We start from the raw sequence: 12,962 nt of genomic DNA, 5'->3' as shown, positions 1-12,962 counted from the left end.
TGTCATGGTGTTCTCTTCATCATCATCATCCAACTTCCTTAGCAGTGGAGTTGGTGTTGGACTATCTTCTTTCTTTGTCTGACTCTGGACTTAAATCTGCATCCATTCGAGTCCATCTCAGTGCTATTACTGCTTATCATGAACCAGTACAAGGCAAACCGCTCACGGCTCATCCTTTGGTCTCCAGATTCATGAAGGGGCTTTTCAATGTCAAACCTCCTCTTAAGCCTCCACCTGTCGTCTGGGATCTTAATGTGGTTCTTTCCAGTTTGATGAAACCACCATTTGTTCCAATGGCTACAGCTCATCTCAAATTTCTTACCTGGAAAGTAGCCTTTCTTATTGCTCTCACCTCTGCCAGGAGGGTCAGTGAGTTACAAGCACTGGTAGCGGATCCACCTTTCACAGTTTTTCATCATGATAAGATGGTTCTCTGTACTCATCCAAAGTTTCTTCCAAAAGTTGTCTCTGACTTTCACCTCAATCAGTCAATTCTACCAGTATTTTTTCCTAAGCCTCATTACCCCAGGACAAGCAGGCAGGTATTCTCACATATGGGTGATGTCATCGACGGAGCCCTGATGCGGACGCCTCGCAAGCAGACTTGCTTGAAGAAACTCAAAGTTTTGAGTGGCCCGCACCACGCTTGCGCGAGTGCCTTCCCGCCCAGTGCAGGGCACATCTTCTCAGTTTTATTTGACTCTGCATTTAACTTCGTTCCTTTGGGTCTTCTCTCAACTGCGGTTTATGTTTTTTTCCTCACGAATCGCTGTTTTTAGTTTATTTCTTTTATTTTAGTTTTTAAAAAAAAAATTTTTCTTCTTCCGTTCGTTTTCCGGACAGGCCTCTCGGCCGCAGCCCAAGGGCTTCGATTTTGCGGCAACTATTTTTCCTTCTATGTCCCGGCCTGCCACGGGCTTCAAGAGGTGTAGCAAGTGTCAGCGTGCGATCTCTCTTATGGACCCTCACGGATGCTGCCTCAAGTGCCTTGGGCTGAAACATTATCCTAGGTCGTGCCTGCCTTGCCAAACACTTCAGCCTCGTGCTTTTAAGTGTCGTTGTATTTTGGTGGACAAGCTCTTCGAGATGAAGTCTTCTACTGATCCCTCGACTTCGAAGGCGTCTTCGGCCTCGACTCCCGCCGAAGCTTCTTCTGCGCCTACTGCTTCCACGTCGAGCCTCATCAGACTTTCGTCGTTTGAAGCGGCTCTTGTTTCGACGTCATCTGCTGTGTCTTTCCCTGTTTCCTCAGGTCAGATAGCTCAGCAGTTGGTTCCGCCGGTGGTGATTAAAGTGTCTAAGACTTCCAGGTCGAAGCACACTCACACTTCCTCGAAGGAACCTCCAGCCAAAGCAGGTGGTCTGGTTTCAGACACGGATCCATCCTTGCCGGCTTCTTTCCAGACCATGTTAGAGAAGCAGTTTATTCAGTTCCTTACTAACATGGGACCCAAACTGCTTCCTCTTATCCAGCCTGGGCATTCAGCAGACTCCCGCGAGGTCGAGCCGCTTCCTTTGCCCCAGTCTGAACTTACACACTCTTTGCAGGGAGCAGAGTCTCTGCGAGTGTCTGGTCTGGCATCCAAGCATGTAAAGCAAGGAGCAGATTCTTTGTGAGTGCCTCGACGAGAATCCTCACACTCTATACAAGGAGCAGAGTCTTTGAGAGTGCATCGAGGTTCCTCCACCAAGCCTCTGGAGCTTCGATCTACAGCCTCTAGTCCTATTAATACATTGGCATCGGCTGCCCACGTCTCCGAGGCGAAATCTCCTCGATCTTCGAGACCTGGTTCCAGATACAGTTCTCACCGACATTCGAGGCCTTCATCGAGGCATCCTTCCAGACATAGTTGTTCTTCTTACGACAGACCATCTTCCTTGAAGCCTCGATCTACTCCAACCTCGACCAGACCACCGACTCCTCTCTCGAGGTCTCTGATGCTGGACCTCGAGGATGTCCCAGTCTCGATTTCCATATCCAAGTCACCAGGTTCCTTTGATGCCTTTTTCCCTGCCGAAGCTTCATCTTCGACACAGGCTTCCTCGACGTCCTCGAGTCCTTCTCGAGGCAAAGCATTGGCAGATCAGCTATCTTTCTCGTCTTTCCTGTGACAGATGGCTGTAGACTTGGATATTCAATTGGATACTGGCTCCAAATATTCTAAGGAGTATCTCAAAGTCATGCATCTTCCTCAACCTCCGGCAGAGTCTCTTAAGCTTCCACTTCATAAGCTTTTGAATCAGACTTTTGGTCGTTGCATGGAAACACCTTTTTCCATACCGGCTGTTCCAGGAAAATTGAACTCTAGATATAAGACTGTGCATCGCATAGGGTTTGACAACTCTCAGTTATCTCATCAATCCCTGCTCGTTGAGTACTCCTTGAAAATGTCCCATCCTTCCAAGATTTACGCCACCATCCCTCCTGGAAGGGAAGGGAAAACTATGGACAAATTCGGATGTTGCATCTACCAGAATGCTATGATGTCCTCTAAAGTCCTCAATTATAATTTTCAATTCATCACTTACTTTGAATTCCTTATTTCTCTTCTACCAAAATTTTTGAATTATTTGGATACCCAAATGCATTTTGAGTTTCAGGAAGTCATTGCTTCTTTCTCTCAATTACGTCTGCATCTCCTCCAATCATCTTATGATGCCTTCGAGTTATCTGCCTGAGCAGCTGCTTGCTCTGTAGCTATGCGTCGACTTGCCTGGCTTCGTACCATTGACATGGATTCTAACCTTCAAGACTGCTTGGCTAGCATTCCTTGTGAGGGCAACGACCTCTTTGATGAATCCATCGAGGCAGCCACCAAGAAATTATCTGACCATGAAAAATCATTTGCTTCTATAGTCAGACCTAAGCCAAAGCCAGCTCCTGCCAAGCCTGCACGCCCTGCTCTTATCTATCAAAGGCGTTTTGCTCCAAAGCCGGCTCCTTATACTCGCCCTCCTCTGAAAAAACAGCAACCTCAGAAGCAACAGAAACCCCAACCTTCTGCTGCACCTAAGGCTTCTCAGCCTTTTTGACTGTTTACAACAGAGCATAACCTCCACCGTTCTGTCTCTGTCTCTTTTTCCCCTTATAGGAGGTCGTCTCCATCATTTTTTCAACCGATGGACGATAATTACATCCAACCTCTGGGTGCTTACCATCATCAGGGAAGGATACTCTCTTCATTTCACACAGGTTCCACAAGAGCTTCCTCCAAGAGAGTATCCTTCCAATCCATCCCAGACCACCCTTCTTCAGGAAGCTCAAGCTCTGCTTTCTCTCCATGCCATCGAACCAGTTCCCTTGGAACAGCAGAACAGGGGGTTTTACTCCCGTTACTTCCTTGTTCCGAAGAAGACGGGCGATCTGCGACCCATTCTGAATCTCAGGGCTCTCAACAAATTTTTAGTCAAAGAAATGTTTCAAATGTTGTCCCTGGCATCTCTTTTATCCCCTTCTCGAGCAGAACGACTGGTTATGCTCTCTGGATCTCAAGGAGGCCTAGACTCATATCCCCATTCATCCGGCCTCCCGTCAATACCTCAGATTTCGGGTGGGGAATCTGCATTATCAATACAGAGTACTACCCTTCGGCCTGGTTCACCAACTGCCTGGTAGTAGTAGCGGCAGCTCTCTGGAACCATGGTCTTCAGGTATTTCCCTACCTCGACGACTGGCTCATCAAAGATTCCACATCTCAAGGGGTTATTGTAGTGACCCAACGGACTACCTGGTTCCTACAAAGTTTGGGATTCGAAATCAACTTTCCCAAATCTCACCTTCAGCCCTCACAGAATCTACAATTTATTGGAGCTTTCTGGACACTGTGCAACTCAGAGCATTCCTTCCACAACAATGTCTAGAAGCTCTTCTTCAACTTTGTCATACAGTGTCTTCCCGCTCTTCCATCTCAGCGAGACACATGATGGTACTTCTAGGTCAGATGGCCTCCACAGTACACATGACTCCTTTTGCCAGACTTCACCTCAGAATTCCTCAGTGGACCCTGGCATCTCAATGGACGCAAGTTTGCGATCCTCCTCGACACATTTCAGTCACTCCTTCCTTGAAGAAGTCTCTCCGTTGGTGGATGCTCTCTTCCAATCTTTCCAGAGGCTTGCTTTTTCAAACTCCCCCTCATCAGAAAGTCCTCACGACAGACTCTTCGACCTACGTTTGGGGCGCTCATCTCGATGGACTCCGTACTCAAGACCACTGGACCAGTATGGATCGTCAATGTCACATAAATCTGTTGGAACTCAGAGCGATTTTCAAGGCTCTCAATGCTTTTCAACATCTTCGCGACCAGGTAGTCCTCATTCAGACGGACAACCAAGTCACCATTTATTATGTCAACAAACAAGGAGGGACGGGATCTGCCTCCCTTTGTCAAGAAGTTCTGAAGGTTTGGGACTGGGCAGTCCGCCACAACACCTTCCTCAAAGCTGTCTACATTCAAGGGGCGAAGAATTGCTTGGCGGACAACTTGAGTCGTCTTCTGCAACCTCACAAATGGACTCTCCATTCCTCGCCTCTTCATCACATTTTTTCACAATAGGGAACCCCTCAGATAGACCTCTATGCAGCTCCCCACAACTTCAAACTGCCTCAGTTCTGCTCCAGGATATACTCTCCTCATCGCCTCGAGGCAGATGCTTTTCTTCTGGAATGGACGAATCTCTTCCTCTATGCATTCCCTCCATTCCCTCTCAGTCTCAAGACTCTGGTCAAGTTGAAGAACGATCATGCCACCATGATTCTAATTGCTCCTCGGTGGCCAAGACAACTTTGGTACTCCCTTCTACTTCAACTCAGGACCAGGGAGCCATACCTTCTACCAGTTTTTCCTTCTCTGCGTACACTTAGTCAAGGATCTCTGCTTCATCCCAACCTGCAGACTCTACACCTGACAGCATGGTACCTTTCAACGTAACTCCTCTTCAGTTTTCTCAATCTGTTAGAGATGTCTTAGAAGCTTCTAGGAAGCCTACCATTAGACATTGCTATCACCAAAAGTGGACTAGATTTTCTACGTGGTGTTTTTCTCATCATACTGAGCCTCAGCATTCCTCCTTATCTTCTTTTTTGGACTACCTGTTGCACTTATAATTCTGGCCTCAAGTCTACATCTATCCGAGTCCATCTTAGTGCAATTGCGGCTTTCCATCAGCCTATTGAAGGGAAACCCCTCTCTGCAAGGTGGATCTTCGTACTCATAAGAACATAAGAACATAAGAATTTGCTTCCGCTGGGTCAGACCAGAGGTCCATCGCGCCCAGCAGTCCGCACCCGCGGCGGCCCATCAGGTCCATGACCTGTCATGTTATCTTGATTTAGCCCTATAGCCCCCTTGTTTTCATCTATACTCTTTACATACTCTTATCTACCCTTATCTGTATCCCTCAATCCCCCTATCCTTCAGGAATCCATCCAATCCCTCTTTGAATCCCTGTAGCGTACTCTGCCCGACCACTTCCTCCGGGAGCGTGTTCCATGTGTCCACAACCCTCTGTGTAAAGAAGAACCTCCTGGCATTTGTTCTAAACTTCTCCCCTTTCAGTTTCTCTGAGTGCCCTCTTGTGCCTGTGGTTCCACGTAGTTTGAAGAATCTATCCTTGTCTACCTTCTCCATGCCCTTCATGATCTTGAAAGTTTCTATCATGTCCCCCCTAAGCCTCCTCTTTTCCAGGGAGAAGAGCCCCAGCTTGTCCAGTCTGTCAGCGTATGAACAGTCCTCCATACCATTTATCATTTTCGTAGCTCTTCTCTGGACCTTCTCAAGTATCGCCATGTCTTTCTTGAGGTACGGCGACCAATATTGGACGCAGTACTCTAGATGCGGGCACACCATTGCATGATATAGTGGCATGATGAATTCCTTTGTCCTGGTTGTAATTCCCTTCTTAATGATGCCCAGCATTCTGTTAGCTTTCTTCGAGGCCGCTGCACATTGCGCTGATGATTTCATGGTTGTATCCACTAGCACACCCAAGTCTTTTTCAAGATTACTCTCCCCCAGCAATGTTCCCCCCATTTTGTAGCTTTACCTCGGGTTCCTTTTCCCTATATGCATGACCTTACATTTTTCTATGTTAAAGCACATTTGCCATTTGTTTGCCCACTCTTCCAGTTTGCTTAGGTCCCTTTGCAGGTCTTCGCACTCCTTTGTGTTCCTAACTCTGCTGCAGAGTTTGGTGTCATCAGCAAATTTTATAACTTCACACCTCGTCCCCATTTCCAAGTCATTGATATATATATTGAACAGCAGTGGTCCCAGCACCGACCCCTGTGGAACACCGCTTGTGACCCTCTGCCAGTCGGAGTATTGGCCCTTCACTCCAACCCTTTGTTTTCTGTCGGCCAACCAGTGCCTGATCCATCTGTGTACATCCCCTCCCACCCCGTGGTTCGACAATTTCTTAAGTAGCCGTTCATGGGGGACCTTATCAAAGGCCTTTTGGAAGTCGAGATAAATGATATCTATGGATTCCCCTTTGTCCATCAGGCTGTTTATCCCTTCAAAGAAGTGCAGTAGGTTTGTTTGGCACGATCTTCCCTTGCAGAAGCCATGTTGGCTCGGTTTCAGCTGTCCATTTCTTTCTATGTGTTCACAGATGCTATCCTTTATTAATGCTTCCATCATCTTGCCCAGAATCGAAGTCAAGCTCACCTGTCTGTAGTTCCCCGGGTCACCCCTCGGTCCCTTTTTAAAGATAGGTGTGACATTCGCTAGCTTCCAGTCCTCCGGTACCTTCCCAGTGCTTAAGGATAGATTACAGATTTGTTGGAGTGTGTCCGCTATTTCCGTCCTCAGTTCCTTTAGTACCCTTGGGTGGATTCCGTCCAGACCCGGTGATTTGTCACTTTTCAATCTGTCTATCTGTCGGAGGACATCCTCATACCTTACCTCTAAGGTCTCCAGTTTTTCATCCTGATCCCCACTTATGGTCTCCTCGGGTTCCGGTACATTGGAGGTGTCCTCACTTGTGAAGACCGACGAGAAGAACCGGTTTAGCCTATCGGCTACCTCTTTTTCCTCTTTAATCACTCCCTTTCTGTCTCCATCGTCTAACGGACCCACCTCCTCCCTCGCTGGTTGCTTCTCTTTCACGTATCTGAAGAATGCTTTGAAGTTCCTTGCTTCCCCAGCAAGCTTCTCCGTATTGTCTCTTAGCTTTTCTAACCACTCGGTGACATTCCTTTTGGTGTTTTTTGTGTTCTTTCCGGTTTTCCTCAGTTTGGTCCTTTTTCCATTTTTGGAAGGACACCTTCTTGTCACCTATCGCCTTCTTTACTTCTTTTGTTGTCCATACCGGGTCTTGTTCGATTTTTTTTGCATCCCTTCCTAAACCTGGGGATGTACAGGTTTTATGCTTCTTGCACCGTGTCCCTGAGAAGGCACCATGCTTCCTCTATGGTCCCCATCTTTCTAGAGCTGTTGCTGAGTTTCTTTTTCACCATTTTCCTCATAGCATCATAGTTCCCTTTTCTGAAGTTGAGTGCTGTCGATGTGGTTCTCTTCACCCTTGAGGTTCCTACTTCTAATTTATACCGGATCATGTTGTGATCACTGTTGCCTAGTGGCCCTACTACTTCCACCTCCTTTGCAGGTCCCCCTATTCCGTTGAGGATTAGGTCTAGAGTGGCGTCCCCTCGCGTTGGTTCCTTGACTAGCTGTTCCATGAAGCAGTCCCTCACAGCCTCTAGGAATTCCTCTTCCCTTGCGCAGTTGGAGTGACCAATACTCCAGTCGATCCCCGGGTTGAAGTCTCCCATCACCATCACAATTCCGCTTTTGCATTCCCGTCTCAATTCTGCTTCCAGGTCATGGAGGTTTGCTTCTGGTTTTCCAGGTGGGCGATAGTACAGTCCCACTTTTATGTCAGCTCCATTTTTCCCTGTTAATTTGACCCATAGTGATTCCAATCCTTCAGCCTTTGCTGCCGTATCCATCCTGGCCGAGTGGATAGAGTCCATTACATATAGTGCTATTCCTCCACCCTTCTTGCAAGTCCTGTCTCTCCTGTAGAGTTTGTACCCTGGCAGTACCACGTCCCATTTGTTGTCCTCTGTCCACCATGTTTCTGTGATTCCAATTATGTCTAGATCCTCTCTTTTGGCCATGATCTCCAGTTCTCCCTTAGGCTCCTTGCATTGGCGTATAGGGAATTTAAGTCCCGGTTCTTTTTTACTCCTGTTACTTTTTCTTGTGTTTTTTTATTCTTGCTGTCCCCCTCACGGGCTGCCATCCCCTGAAATTTGCTTTGATTCTCCTCTCCTTGTGGTGCGTCTTTTTTGTCCTGTATTTCTTTTTTGTTCTAAATTCCTCCCTAAAGTGGTCTCGGAATTTCATCTCAACCAATCCATCGTACTTCCAGTGTTTTTTCCAAAGCCTCATTCTCATCCTGGAGAATCAGCTCTTCATACTCTGGACTATAAATGTGCTTTGGCCTTCTACTTGGAACGCACCAAACCACACAGAACTGCTCCTCAACTTTTTGTTTCCTTCGATCCAAATAAGTTGGGCCATCCTATTTCTAAGCGTACCATCTCCAACTGGATGGCAGCTTGTATCTCTTTCTGCTATGCCCAGGCTGGATTATCCCTTCACAGTAAAGTCACAGCCCATAAAGTCAGAGCAATGGCAGCTTCAGTAGCTTTCCTCAGATCTACACCTATTGAGGAAATTTGTAGAGCTACTACTTGGTCCTCAGTTCATACCTTCACTTCTCACTATTGTCTGGATACTTTCTCCAGACTGGATGGACAGTTTGGCCAAACAGTATTACAAAATTTATTCTCCTAAATTGCCAACGCTCCCACAATCCTATTCTGGTTAGCTTGGAGGTCACCCATATGTGAGAATACCTGTCTGCTTGTCCTGGGATAAAGCACAGTTACTTACCATAACAGGTGTTATCCAGGGACAGCAGGCAGCTATTCTCACAACCCACCCACCTCCCCTGGTTGGCTTCTCTTCTAGCTATCTGAACTGAGGAGACGCACCCTGCGCTGGGTGGGAAGGCACTCGCACATGCGCCGTGCGGGCCACTTGAAACTTCGAGTTTCTTCAAGCAAGTTTGCTTGCGAGGCATCCGCATCCGGGCTCCGTCAATGATGTCACCTATATGTGAGAATAGCTGCCTGCTGTCCCTGGATAACACCTGATGGTAAGTAACTGTGCTTTCTCTTCCTGGAGAACAGGCCTTACATACTTTGGACTGTAAACGAGCTTTGGCTTACTACCTTGATCGCACAAAGCCACACAGAACCTCTCCCCAACTCTTCATCTCTTTTGACCCAAACAAGTTGGGGCATCCTGTTTTCAAGAGAACGATTTCCAACTGGCTTGCCGCCTGCATCTCGTTCTGCTATGATCAGACCGGACTAGCACTGGAAAGCCATGTCACAGCCCATAAAGTTCGAGCTATGGCAGCTTCTGTTGCTTTCCTCAAATCTACTCCCATTGAGGAAATCTGTAAAGCTGCCACCTGGTCCTCAGTTCATACTTTCACTTCTCACTACTGTCTGGAGTCATTCTCCAGAAGGGATGGGCACTTCGGCCAATCTGTATTACAAAATTTATTTTGCTAAAGGCCAACTCTCCCACCATCCCATTCTGTTAGCTTGGAGGTCACCCATCAGTGAGAATATACTGCCTGCTTGTCCTGGGTTAAAGCACAGTTATTTACCGTAACAGGTGTTATCCAGGCAGATATTCTCACAACCCTCCCACCTCCCCGGGTTAGCTTCTTAGCTGGCTTATATTAACTGAGGGACCGCACGCCTACGTTGGGCAGGAAGGCACTTGCGCATGCGCGGTGCGGGCAGCCGAGAACTTTCCAAATTCTTAAAGTGGTCCGTATCGGGGCTTCGTTGGTGATGTCACCCATCAGTGAGAGTATCTGCCTGCTGTCCCCAGATAACACCTGTTACAGTAAGTAACTGTGCTTTATTTCATTTTATGTGGTGCAACACAATAGTGAAAAAAAAATGCTAGCCAGTAAAGGAGATGAAGGATGCTGCACTTTACTTGGAATTTAGAAAAAAAGAGAAGTAGCCTGCAAATTCCTAGCAGACCAACATGTTTTTAGGTCATAATGAAATCTCGCCTCCTACCACCACCAGCTTTATTTTTCCCTATAGAAGATTTTCTAAATTAGGTTACTTTTCAACATGCATAAGCTATTGAATTCCCAAAAGGTAGGTACTCGGAACTGAAATCCATATTTCAAGTATGACCCAGTACAGATTTTATAATAAAAATAGGTTAGCAGGGGAGGGTGGGAGCAAGGAATAAGTTTATATTCATCAGCTACACTCAGCATTGGATCCATTCCTGCCTTAGCTTTTCCAGTTCTTATATTGAAAGAGGAAAAGAAAGCAAGGGTACATTGGGATTACAACTTTCATTGTCCCCTCCCACCCCCTTTTTTTTTTTTTTTTTTTTAACAAAACTGCAATAGCAGTTTTTAGCGCAGGCTGGCATGCTGAATGCTCTGCATAGCTCCTGATGCTCATAGGAACTCTATGAGTGTTGGGAGCAGTGCAGAGCATTCAGGGTGCCGGCCTGCACTAAAAACCGCTATTGTGGTTTTATAAAAGGGGGGATATGTCTTTTTCTTGTACTTGTTAACTTCAATAAAGAGTATATTACAAACAAAAAGACCTTTATTAATCCATTTTCTCATGGCTCTGAAGATCAGGCTTATGGCAAATGGAAAATATAAAATCGACAGCATACATTTTAATTGAGAGTTAAGGATCAACTTTCCTAAGGCTGAAAACAGTTATTAAAGCAATGTGGACAGAACCAACAGACTTTTTGCAGTCTGAAGGTAGATACATTATAGACTAGAAGACCATGGAAAAATCAAGACCTGTTATTGTTTAAGACAACAGTACGAGACTGCAGTAATACTCATAATTATGGCATGTTGAAGAACTACACAGGAATAGAAACCTCACATTTCTGCATGGCTGGTTCCAGCCTGACTCAGGTTGATGCATTAAAGATTACACCACCTGGTTGCTGTAGCATCATTTGACCGTGAACAGACTTTTGCAGCACAGCGATCGCACTAATGACAGTGAGCTGTAATCAGAATTGAAGTCAGTAGTAGAGAATGACAAGGAGATGGGTATCCATGGTTAACCATGGGGCAAGGGCAAAGCCTTCGGGGATGGAGCAGGGGACAGGGACAAACTTTCTTCTCATGTCATTCTCTAAAAACTTGAGACTAATATCAATATGTAAAATAACTTAACATCTTAATTGGCAACTGAATTAAAAAAAAACAAACGATAGAAGCTGCTTCAAGATTTAAACTAACTACTATTAAATTACATCAATTGTGTCTTGTCTGCCTTTGATGTGGCAAAAAGAGCCTTGTCTGCTTCTCAGACTCCTACCAACAACAGCAGTGGTCTCAAACGCAAACCTTTTGAGAGCCACATTTTTGATTTGTAGGTACTTGGGAGGGCCTCAGAAAAAAATAGTTAATGTCTTATTAAAGAAATGACAATTTTGAATGAGGGTAAAACTCTTTATAATTTGTAAATCTTTCCTTTTGGCTAGGTCTTAATAATAATATTGTAATTTATAGCTAAAGAGACATATGATCAGGAAACTGTTTTATTTTACTTTTGTGATTATGATAAACATACCAAGGGCCTCAAAATAGTACCTGGTGGGCTGCAAGTTTGAGACCACTGATCTTCAGCGTCCTTCCATCATGTGCCCAGCTGCTCAAGCATCTTAGTGCAACAGTTTCATCCATTGCTGCTGGTATCAATGTGCATATCCAACATTTAATAGACACTTATTTTCCTGATCATCCACTACACCAGTGTTTTTCAATCTTTTTACACCTATGGACCGGCAGAAATAAAAGAATAATTCTGTGGTCCGGCATCGGTCCTTGGACCAGCGGTTGAAGAACACTGGGCTAAGTGGTGGGCCAGACCCCGCCCCCATAATAGTACTAATTGTAACACTATGTTTTCCATTCATTTTTCACAGATACACAATATAATCTTATTAACAACACATAATGGTTAACCACAAAATTAAACTATATAAAGCACACTGACAGCAGATGTAAATTCTCAAAATTGATATAATTCAATTACTAAATTAAAAAATAAAATCATTCCCTCCCTACCTTTGTTGTCTCCCTCCCTCCATGCTATGCCTTACCTTCTGGCCTGCTCCTGCCTGGCCATTTTATGCCACCCCCAGTATTATCTTCAGGCCAGCTCCTTGCGCGTCCCGTACCTCATCTGGAAGCCTTCCCTCTGACGTTGCAACGTCAGAGAGAAGGCTTCCAGTTCAGGCACAGGATGCACGTAGGAGCCACTGCCCGTGGCTTTGTGCACTGAATCAGTGAGGAAGAGGGAGCTGGCTCGAAGATAACACCGCATCGATCGCACCGTGTACCAGCGGTTGAAGAACACTGTTTTAGGCTTGATGCACATGCTGGCCTTGTTGACCGGCAGAAATTTTTGAGGTTCTCATCTACACCCATGTCTGAAAGACAATCCAATTACCTTTCCAAGTGATATAAAAACATAGGCAACTGAACTTTTGGAAAGGTTGTACTAAAACCAGATCGAAATGGAAATATATGTTTGTGGTTTATAAACTGTTGTATAGAATATTGTCCCTTTTTATACTTTGATAAAAAGATTTAAATATAAAATCATAAGTGTTCAAGCTTGTGCAAATGAGGACAGAGTCCATGGAGACGGTGGGGATGGGAACAAACTTTGTCCCCTTGTCATTCTGTAGCCATTAAAGAGGCCAGTGTTGATAAAGCAAAAGAAAGAGAACTCTTGCCTAGTGGAGTAACATTTTCAGCATATTAGAGGTGCTCATTAAATGAGCAAGAAAAACATGCTGAGAGCCTAAATGTACCCATTGTTTTGCTTTAAGTGTAACCTTTCATGCTTAATTTTGACTAGA

The sequence above is a fragment of the Geotrypetes seraphini genome, chromosome 4 (assembly GCF_902459505.1).
Source record: "Geotrypetes seraphini chromosome 4, aGeoSer1.1, whole genome shotgun sequence".
In the NCBI taxonomy this organism is placed as follows: Eukaryota; Metazoa; Chordata; class Amphibia; order Gymnophiona; family Dermophiidae; genus Geotrypetes; species Geotrypetes seraphini.
This window is presented reverse-complemented; position numbering follows the sequence as displayed.